An 8,547-nucleotide genomic window follows, 5' to 3' on the forward strand; every position below is an offset into this window, starting at 1 on the left:
AAATACAAAAATTAGTCAAGTGTGATGGTGGGTGCCTGTAATCCCAGCTACTCAAGAGTCTGAGGCAGGAGAATCGCTTGAACCCAGGAGGCGGAGGTTGCCATGAGCTGAGATGGCACCACTGCACTCCAGCCCAGGAGGCCGGTGTGAGACTCCATCTCAAACAAAACAAAACAAACAAAAAGAATACAGGTAGGACAGGACTAGGTGTGGTTGAAATAGGGCTCTGGGTCAATTCTTCTGTGATTCCCTCACCTCTGCCCTTCTGGTTGAGTTGATTCCCATATTTGTTCATTCCAACCTACTGAGGAAATTTACTTAAAGAATAGATGCTCAGTTAACATTCTCATATCACACTCCCTTTTCTGTGCACTTCTAAACCAGCTATTTTTTGAACCTGTTTTTGCTCTTAGTCATGTAGAGACTTTCATTTTCCTAAATATATCATATCTAAATAAATATTCATAGAGGTACTGTGGGTTATGGTTTGCCATTTGAACCATGCATCAACCTTCTGGAGAATCTTTTAAAGTATATACATTTTTCCAGAGTAAATATTTTTTTCTAAAAATAAACACTTGAAATAGTTTTTATTAATATATTAATAGTTGTATATATTTATGGGATGCATCTGCTATTTTGATTTGTGCACAATGTATAATGATCAAATCATGGTAATTGGGATATCCATCACCTCAAACATTTATCATTTCTTTGTGTTGGGAACATTCTAAATCTTCTATTTATTTTGAAATATACAATAAATTATTGTTAACTGTAGTTGCCCTACCTTGTTATTGATTAGATAGAATAAATAAGTTCTAGTGTTACTGACACTGTTCTATCTAATCATATTTTTGTACCCATTAACTAACCTCTCCATCTTTCCCTCACCCCTGTCCATCCCAACCTCTGATAACCACCATTCTAAATCACTTCCTCCTTGGGATCAATGTTTTTAGTTCCCATATAGGAATGAGAATATGTAAAATGTGTCTTTCTATGCCTGGATGATTTCACTTAACATAATATCCTCTGGTTCCATCCATGTTGCTACAAATGACAGGAGAAAGAAAATGTGGTATATACACACACAATGGAATATTGTCCAGCCATTAAAATAATAAAATCCTGTCATTTGCATCAGGAGATTGTCTGGCTTTTGTTTTTATTTAATTAATTAATTAATTTATTTATTTATTTGAGACAGGTCTCAGTTGACCGGGCTGGAGTGCAGTGGTGCAATCTTAGTTCACTGTAGTCCCAACCTGCCGGACTCAACCAATCTTCCTCAGCTTCCTGAGTACCGGGGACTACAGGCATGCACCAACATACCCAGCCAATTTTTTATAAAGACGGTCTCACCATGTTGCCCAGATTAGTCTGAAACTCCTGAGCTCAAGCGATTCTCCTGCCTTGGCCTCTCAAAGTGCTGGGATTACAGGCATGAGCCACTGCGCCTGGCCTGAATAATTTTATCTATATATACTTGGTCTAAAGAGAAAAAGACCTGCAAACAAATCATGAACACTAACAAAGTTTGTTATGTGCATTCATGTTATTTGGCAACTCCAAAACTACTTGCCATGTACTGGAGAACTGAACAGATGAGTAAACATACTGATGATGCTGGGGGCCAATTTCTGACTCTTAGAGAAAGAAGTAAATATGGAATGGGAAAATACCTTAGCAAGAATCCTGCAATACTTATTTAAAATGAGAGGGATCATTATTTTGCACAGACACACACACACACACGACTATTATCCCAATAATGATTAGTATGCACAGCACCCAGATCTGGGTTTCTAAGTATCATTCCCCACTAAAAGCAATCAGAGCTCTACAGAATCTGTGGCTGGGACAGGGAATATACAAGATAAACCTAATATATTATTGTACCAGAAAACAAAGGTTCATATGGACAACAGACAGGTAGAGAGATATGGGGGTAGGGGAAGGAAAAGCTCTTCTAACAAACAGTAGGATGCCAATTCCTAAAAATAGAAGGAATGACAGAGTCAGAAGGTCATCATTTTGCAGTCATCACAATAATAATTGATTCAGACAAGAATCATCAATGAACACTAAAACTAGTGGGTGAAAGATGAGATCTTCCACACAAATTGCTCAAAGATCTTCCCGCAAATTGCTTACCAATTTCAAAGCCAAAATAGCCATTTTTTAGTGGAAAAACCTGGGAGACACCAGTTTATACAAGTTATCAATGCTAACACCAACAAAACACATCATGTGTTTCCTATTGTGATACACTGAGAAGTATGCATTATTCATGCAATACTCAATCTACAAACATTTAACTTGAATCTAATCATGAGGACTCAAACCCAAATTTAGGGTTGTTCTACAAAATAGCTTGTTGTCTTCAAAAAGGCTCATGAAAGAAAAAATGGCTATGGAACTGATCTAGGTTAAAAACTAAAGAAATATGACAATGAAATCCAGGGCATGATACATTTTAGATTGGACCCTGAACTAGAAAATGCTATAAACATTATAGGACAACTGTGGAAACTGAATAAACTCTGTAGATTAGGAAACATTACTGTATCAACCTACAATGGTCTTAAAATATGTTTACAGATTATTTTCCTACCCTCTTGATTGTGGATAGGGTTAGAACTGAGGCAGAAGTGATGTTGGAACTTCCAACGCTAGATTAGAAAAGGCCATAGTACATGCGCTGGCTTTTATCTGGATACTAGCTTTGAGCCACCATGTAACGTCCAGTTTCTGTGAAGTCACCATGCTGAAGAGGTCACATGCCTAAGGAACCAAAGCTGTGTCGTTCTCTCAGTTCAGGCAGTAGACGTGGAAATGAACAGGTTTAACTGCAATCACATTAGAGACCCCAAGAATATGTGGGATTCTTTTGTATTATTCTTGCATCTTTTCTTAATGTTTAGAATTAATTCAAAATAAAAGTTTTAGAACATTTAAAAAACATTACAAAAATGTTAAAAATTACTACACTGGCCCCCTTAAAGTAACAAGATCATATGCATACATACATATATACACACATCACATACACATATATACACATTCATACAAAATCCTGTCTCTGCCCACTTTCCTAAACATATTCTGAGTAACTACCAATGTCAATAATTATAAATTTACCTCCTCTCATTTCACTCTGTATTCCACTGAATGGATAAGTCATCAAATATTTTGTCAGTCCAAATGATAAATGCAAATTTTGCTATTATCAACAATGCAACTGTGAATATCGATTTACATACATCTGTAACCGAGTGTCTCAGTCTTCAAATGCATCTTAAAACTTTTTTCCCTTTCCTTCCTGATATGGTTTGGCTGTCCCCACCCAGATCTTGAATTCCCATGTGTTGTGGGAGGGACCTGGTGGGAGTTAATTGAATCAAGCGGTCTGGTCTTTCCTGTGCTGTTCTCATGATAGTGAATAAGTCTCACAAGATCTGATGGTTTTAAAAAGGGGAGTTTGGCTGGGCGCTGTGGCTCACGCCTGTAATCCCAACACTTTGGGAGGCCGTGGCAGGTGGATCACGAGGTCAGGAGTTCGAGACAAGCCTGACCAACATGGTGAAACCCCGTCTCTATTAAAAATACAAAAATTAGCCGGGAGTGGTGGCACGTGCCCGTAATCCTGGCTATTCAGGAGACTGAGGCAGGAGAATTGCTTGAACTTGAGAGGGGGAGGTTGCAGTGAGCCGAGATTGCACACTACATTCCAGCCTGGGTGACAGAGCGAGACTCCATCTCAAAAAAAAAGGTGGGGGGTTCTGCACAAGCTCTCTCTTTGCCTGCTGCAATCCAGAGACTCTGACTCAAAAACAAAAAAAAAAAAGAAAAGGAAAAAAAGGGGGAGTATCCCTGCACAAGCTCTCTCTTTGCCTGTCATCCATGTAAGACATGACTTGCTCCTCCTTGCCTTCCACCATGATTGTGAGGCCTCCCAGCCATGTCAAACTGTAAGCCCATTAAACCCTTTTTCCTGTATAAATTACCCAGTCTGGGGTATGTCTTTATCAGTAGCATGAATACAAGCTAATACACTTCCCAATCTCAGAACGTAGCCTTGTACTTTAAAACTCTTTGTATTTCCCTTTCCCACCAGGTACTTTCACGCACAGTGCTCGCTTATCTAATTATGTGTTTGCTTGGAAATTCCAGGGCTAATTATAAAACAGCCCAGACATAGAGACCCAGCTGCGCAATCCTCTCACTTAGGGAGAGTTACAGTTAGTTCACCACTAATTGGGCCAAAATCAGGATGACACAAACTATTTCTCTGGATGGGCAATTACTCAAGATATCCACTGGAACAAGACATACAGATCTGCATTTTCCTGTGTCACTCCCACACATATGTCCCACACCAAGTTTTCCTTCTTAAACCCCCTCAGTCAACCCAAAAAGTAAGACTGGACTTTTAAGGCATGAGCTTGGCCATTCCCCAACTACTTGCATTTAATTAATAAAACTGCGTTTCTTTCACTACACCTCACTTGTGTTTTCAGCCTTTGAGTGGCAAGCAGTGGATTTTAGCTGGTTACAAGTTTCGTGCCCCATGTGAAGAACTGTGTGTTTTGAGCAGCTCAGCCTGTATGCCTGGTTTCCAATGAATGGAGCAATTGGGCACAGCAGATGCCAGAACTTACCCATTCATGCTACCAGGCAGTACAGCAGTCATTTGCAAATGCTAGCTGCTTATGGCTAGCTGACCCTGCAGTTGGGATCTTACAGAATTCCCAAGTGTCAATACTCTTTGTCTTGGGGATTTGCCCTTCCCTCTTCTTCATGGCATCAGCTGCTATAATACTGTGTTGGAGTGAGGAAAGCCACATCTGGGAAGCTGATGGGCTTCAAGAACTGGGCAACCAGAGTGCATCCAAAAATCCTCTGTCTTTGCCATCTGGGCTTTCAGCCATCAGGACCTAATGCAGGTCACTCTATGGTCCCATCTGGGTTTGAGACAAGATCTCAGGACTTTTCTCTAAAATACCCTGAGTACCAGTCTGGAACACTGTCTACACTGGATCCATCTGTGGTTTCTGTTCAGTGGTACCTATCCTTCTGAGGGTGCTTTGGCAGTTTCCATCCCACCAGCCAAGACCAGGTCCAACTGATTATCAGAGGGTAGCAAGATAGGCTGCTCCTCTCCTTGCTAGGGGAAAAGCAGGTTTTATCATGTTGGCCACCAATTTTGTAACTCTGAGATTTTAGCATATTTTAGACACTTGTGTCAAGCTTTGTGGGGAGGAGAATGTGTGAGAATTCCTTTCTAGACTATCTGGGAATCCAGCTGGTTACATATCTATGGCCGTTTTTGTACACATTTTAAATTGATGGGAAAATTACAGCAATAAAAATTCAGAGCTCAAATGATTAACCTGCAACTATAAAGTTAAGCAGAATCTTCTAAAGCTCTCTATTTATGTCTCTCTTTTGTTTTCAGCCTGTGTTGAGTCTACTGTTAGTAAGCTACTGATGTTGAGATAAAACTCACTGTTTCAAAGTAATGTAGATAATTTTTTATTCTTATACAGTTCAGCTAGTTCTGGCTAAAATATAAACATTGCAAACTCCTTTAAAACTTAATTTTAAAAAGGTAAAAGAGGTTTTTAAAAATTAAAACTGCCATAAAAACTGTTTTACCCAAAATTTTGATCCACCGTTCTTCTTGGATTACCTATCAGGGCAAACAAAGTTTAGCCATGTAAACAGATTCCATTTCATAAAAAAAAAAAAAAAATTTTGGATACAGCTATCTTTTATAAAATGGTGAGTGTGTATTGCTATCTTACGGCTAGAACTCTAAGGTAAAAGCTATTGGATCTTTGTATATGTGTGTACATATTTAGATATGTTTTTTCGACTGCATTATTACATGTATGTAACATGTATTGTTATGTGTTGCTCTAGCATGCTACCAAATGGCCTTGTAAGTAGATGAGTAATTATAAATTAAGTAAGTACAAATGCTTTTCAAGTTCACATAGATCTTCAGTAAATAAAACTGGTTTTAAAATCATTAGTAAGATTAAAATGTCTTCAGAATTGTCAGCATACATTTTTGTCCGGGTAAATAAGTTTTATAGCTTTATAGTTGCCTTGGCTAAATGTTTTAAGGTGTCACAGTTTGGCACAAAGGTTCTGAGACTATAAACCCAACTGAAAACAGAGTAATCTTTGTGCAATTTAAAAAAAAAAAAAAAAAAAAACTTTACAATTGTTAGTTTAACGAAAACAGCTAAATCTTCTGAGTTACTGGCAAAATGCCCAGTGTTTAAGGTTCTTAGTTAGATGTATATCTGATATTCAGACTTTAAAAATGGTTAACAGGGAAATAACTTTAAATAATGACCAACTTTATGTGATATCTCAGTTTTCAATAGTAATCTAGATAGGCTGTTAAAAATGAGAAAATATTGAGTACATATAAATGAGATAAATGCTTATAGACTTTTTGTGTAATTTAAAACCCTAAAAATTTTAAATTAAATAATACTCATTCACCCTTTCTACTTTCCCATACATTAAGGCATAGAACGGTTGAGGACAGTGTAAATCCAGGTAATGGGTCAAGACCTTTACGAACTGAAAATAAAGTGCTACTAAAATCCTAGAGAAACCAAGGGCCAGACCAACAGCTAGCCAAAAAGTAGACAGTAACTCAACCATCCATTCATCTGTCAGATTGGACGGAATAAGACCATGGATACATCACACTAAGGTGAAGGCAGCTCCTCCTCAACCTGATGCCTCAGACAACCGGACTGCTTGGTCATGTAAACCAAGAGGACCTAAAGTTATTTATTAAAGAAAAATCATACAAATAAGTAACACCCTTCTGTTAACATGAATTGTTAATGAATTGTACAGTTATAAGTACATTCTTTATCTTTGCTAAAACTAACCTGTTTGCTGAATGGGCACAGCTGGTGAGTTACCCTAAAATAAGACTGTTGGGTCTGCGGGGTGCCACCCCTTTCTTTAATCACAGGCTTGCCATGGTGCATACAAACTGCTAACCTGAGCACTTGAGTATTTTTATACTTGGGGTAAAAATACTCACCTGTTTCCCTTCTATGATTACAGCAGCACTTACCATGAGTTCCCCACCTCTGAGAAAACACATAAACATATTTTCCTTCTGTTTCATAAACAGGTTAACGCCACCCCCACTACAGGATATGCCATACACGATGGCATAGGATGGCTGATGGCAGCGTAAATCCAAGTAATGGGTCAAGACTTCTATGCACTGAAAAACACAGTAACAGTACACCCTGCACTATCTCCCACGATATGGGATGATTACCTCTTCAACAATGTGGCCAAACCCTTGGACTGACTAATAACATGTGACCAGGACGCACAATCAAAATAGCATCCACCTCCATAACAGAGCCTTATCCTTCCCCCTGGGGTTTGCTATGGGTCTGCAGCACTCATGGTTGGCCTTACTGTTGGGGACCAGCCTTAACACCACCCGTAGGGTACCCGAAGTCCAGTGGCAAAGTGGCGACAAAGGAATGAGAAGACACAGGTTGAGTTCATAAAGGTGGGAGCCAGGGGGCCAGAGCAAATCAGAAGCTGCAAAAGCCCAGAGTTTCGGTCTCTACACTATTTATTGAGTATAATCACTTAGATCTAAGATGTTCAGGGCAAACCAGTGAAAGGGAGGCAGTGCGTTATACGCGTGATCTATAGCAGTGGTGGTTTAAGTGAATCTCCTTTGTGCTTAAACAGTGTTATCTTTAATTTATCGGAGAGTAGCTGGTGGGAGTGGGCTTAAATAGGAGCCTGCATATCTGTCTACACTTCAAGGCTTTAAAGGAGTGTCTTTTTTCTTGAACACAGTGTTTACAGGTAAGACAGCAGGTCTCGCTCTGAGTATGGGAACATGATGGCAATTAGGAGGCTTTCTTCCTCAGAGGCCTCTTGTGGCTTTCCACAAATTATTGTCCCATATTTTTATGGCCAGTTTATGTAGGCACCCCACAAGCCCTTTTCCCAACACTTACAACTGGACTGGTAGGCGCACCTTCCCTACCAGGATGTATCCTTTCCCATTTAGACTCTCTCCATGCCAACTGGGAAAGTGTAAAGGCTAGACAACCCCATCAAAAATAGGCATCAAGGTAGTTGTACCCACTAGGCTTTCCCCACCCCCCCCCCCCCAGGCAGTGGCCATAGATGTAAAATTACAAATAAAAGACCTGGTTAAACATACGGCTGCTACTTTTAATAATATCCATCATGCCATTCCCTTTCTCACTGAAAGACCCTCACAAGATTAGACAAGTGGCCCTGCACTGGCCTGGCCAACATAGTGAAACCCTCTCTACTAAAAATACAAAACTTAGCTGGGCATGGTAGTGTACACCTGTAATCCCAGCTACTGGTGAGGCTGAGGCATGAGAATTGATCTTGAGAGGCAGAGGTTGCAGTGGGCCAAGATTGTGCCATGGCACTGCAGCCTGGGTGACACAGCAAGACTGTCTCAGGAAAAAAAAAAAAAAAAGACTAAGTATCATG

Source organism: Macaca fascicularis, chromosome 19, assembly GCF_037993035.2.
Source record: "Macaca fascicularis isolate 582-1 chromosome 19, T2T-MFA8v1.1".
Lineage (NCBI taxonomy): Eukaryota > Metazoa > Chordata > Mammalia > Primates > Cercopithecidae > Macaca > Macaca fascicularis.